Here is a 3,255-nt window from a genome sequence, read left to right as displayed (position 1 = left end):
TTTTTTTTTTTTTGAGACGGAGTCTCGCTCTGTCGCCCAGGCTGGAGTGCAGTGGCCAGATCTCAGCTCACTGCAAGCTCCGGCTCCCGGGTTCCCGCCATTCTCCTGCCTCAGCCTCCCGAGTAGCTGGGACTACAGGTGCCGCCACCTCGCCTGGCTAATTTTTTGTATTTTTAGTAGAGACAGGGTTTCACCGTGTTAGCCAGGATGGTCTCGATCTCCTGACCTCGTGATCCACCCGCCTCAGCCTCCCAAAGTGCTGGGATTACAGGCTTGAGCCACCGTGCCTGGTCCCCAGGGGACATTCTTCTAAGCCTTTGTTGAAGTTTCACTTTGAGGAAGCTGTAACTTGCCCATGATGTTCTGTCCACACACTCATGATTTGGAATATTTGACACAAATGTCTAGTTATTCATGGATCATCTATATGACCTTTGAACATTATCTTCTTTAACATGACACAAGTTATGCATTATTTGGGATCAAATATCTTTTCACAACTGATGCAACTGTTTTGTGAAACCTTTCTCATTCTGTCTGACTACTGAAAGAGTACTTCAATCTGTCAAATTATTTAACTATGCATCTAGTGTTTAACTCTTATATTCTGCAAATACCACAGAAATTTACTACATACTTTAAGCATCTCAAATTATATATCCATTGTGTTAGATATGTGGGTTGTTTCTAGTTTGTAGCTATTAAAAACAATACTGCTATGAACATTCATAGACACAACACACTCATCTTTCATCCCACATATGTACCCATTTCAGTTGCTTGGTAGTGTAATTGCTACATCACAAGTTAAATGCATGCCCAACATTAGCTAACATTGTAAGTTTGCCAAAACAGTTGTATAAATTAAATTTCCATCAACTATATACTAGGATTTTTTTTTTGCTCCATCTTTTATCTACCCTTGTTATTGTCAGTTTTTTTCATTTTTAACCATTCACATAGGTACATAGTAGTATCTCACTGTGATTATATTTTACATTTCCCTAATGACTAACAGCGTTGTACGTATTTTCAAATATTTATTGGCCATTTGGATATTCCATTTTGTGAAATGCATATGCAATGTTTTGCCCAGTTTTCTACTGGGTTATCTCTCTTTTTCTTACTGATTTTGGCTCTTTATATATTTTGAATGTAAGTCATCTGTCATAAAATATTTTCTTCCACGGTGTGGCTCGCCTTTTTTACTCTCTTCATTGTGCTTCTGATGAATTGATTATCTTAATTTTAATGTAGTTTTATATATCAATTGTTTTTCATATAGTTCTAACGTTCTGTGTCCTGAATGAGAAATCTTTGTCTACTACAATTCATGAAATTATTCTTTATTTTTATCTTCTGGGAGTTTTAATGTTTTGCTTTTCACAGTTAGACCAACAATGTATCTGGAACTTATTTGTGTGCATGATGTGAGATAACAGCTCAGATTCACTTTTTTCTATGTGGATATCAAATTGACTGAGCATGTTGAGAGATTGTTGCTTATTCGCTGCTCCCTTGTAGGGCCATAAACCAAATTTCAATTTATTGTGTAGGTTTTTATTTCTAGGCTCTAGGCTCTTTTTTTCTGTCTCATTGATCTGTTTATTTATCACTATACCAATACTACATTTTCTTCATTACCATAGTTTTATAATAAATCTTGTTTTATCATAGTGTAAATCCTCCAACTAGATTCTAAATTTTTAAATCATCTTGACTATTGAGGCCATATACATTTTTAATATGATTCTAAAATGTTCTCAAAAATTTCCAGGAAAATAACTTGCCAAGATTTTAATTTGATTTTCATTGAATCTGAAAATCCATTTGGGGGGAAGTGACATTTTTATGGTATTGTGTCTTCCAATCCATGTAAAAGTCATATTCTTCCATGTATTTTGTATCTGTATTTTTAATCTATATATACGTGTTGTAGATCTCTCATTAGATTTGTTTCCAGATTTGAAGTTTTGAAATGTTGTTTTAAACAGTGTTTTTTAAATTACGTGAGAATATACTTAGCCTTTCTATATTGAATACATAAAATGGCTTTTGTGGATGACTAGTGTCATTTCTATCTTATATATTTGGTAGAATTCCTTGAAGAAACACTTGATTTAAAATAATTCTTTGAAGGAAAATTCTTAAACACAGATTCAAATTTCTTAAATATAAGACACACGATTTCTTCATGTGTCCAGTTTGGTAAGGTTTTTTTTTTTGGGAATTTCTCTGTCCCATCAAACATTCAAATTTATGGGCCTAAATTTGTTAATATTTTCTTATATTTTCTAATTTATATAGAAACTGTGATAATGTGTCTTTTTCTTTTGCTGAGATTGTTTTTTTCTTCCAGTTCTCTCCATCCCCTCTATTTTGATCAGTCTGGGCAACAGATTATAAGTTTCACTAGAAAATATTTTAAAATCATTTGATGCAAGGAGGACAACAAATAATCCAAATAGATTATGACACCAAAACACAGGCAACAAAAGGAAACATATGGAAGTGGGATTTCTTCAAACTAAAATGTTTTCACACAGCAGATGGAACAATCAACAGGATGAAAAAGCCACCTATGGAATGGGAGAAAATAGTTGCAAACCAAATATCTGATAAGAAGTTTGTATCCAAAACATAAAAACCATAGACAACTTAATAGCAAAAAAAAAAAAAAAACCCACAAATAACCCAATTCAAAAACTGGCAAATGACTTGAATAGTTGTTTTTCCAGAGAAGACATAAAAATGACAAACAAATATATGAAAAGGTGTTCCGTGACACCAATCATCAGAGAAATGCAAATCAAAAAACACAATAAGATATTACCTTACACCTGTTTGGATGACTATTATTAAAAAGATAACAGATAATAAGTGTTGGTGAAGGTATGGAGAAAAGGAAATCTTTGTATATTTGTGTGAATGTGAAATGGTTATATCATTCCAGTATATATTGGATGATGATATTATATATTGGAATATATATTATATATAGGAATATTATTCAGCCATAAAAAAGGAAATCCTGTCATTTGTTACAATGTAGATAAACCTGGAGGACATTATGCTAAGTGCAAAAATCTAGGCAAAATGTAAGATCTCACTTACATGTGGAATCTTTAAAAGTTAAACTCATAGAAGTAGAGAATAGAACCATAGTTTCTAGGGGATAGGATATGGGGAAATAGGGAGATGCTGGTAAAACTTTCCGTTATCAGATGAACAAGTTCTGGGTATCTAAGGTACAGC

Source organism: Piliocolobus tephrosceles, chromosome 8, assembly GCF_002776525.5.
Source record: "Piliocolobus tephrosceles isolate RC106 chromosome 8, ASM277652v3, whole genome shotgun sequence".
Taxonomy (NCBI): domain Eukaryota; kingdom Metazoa; phylum Chordata; class Mammalia; order Primates; family Cercopithecidae; genus Piliocolobus; species Piliocolobus tephrosceles.
The sequence above is the reverse complement of the archived record's forward strand: the minus strand, read 5'-3'. Positions refer to the sequence as shown.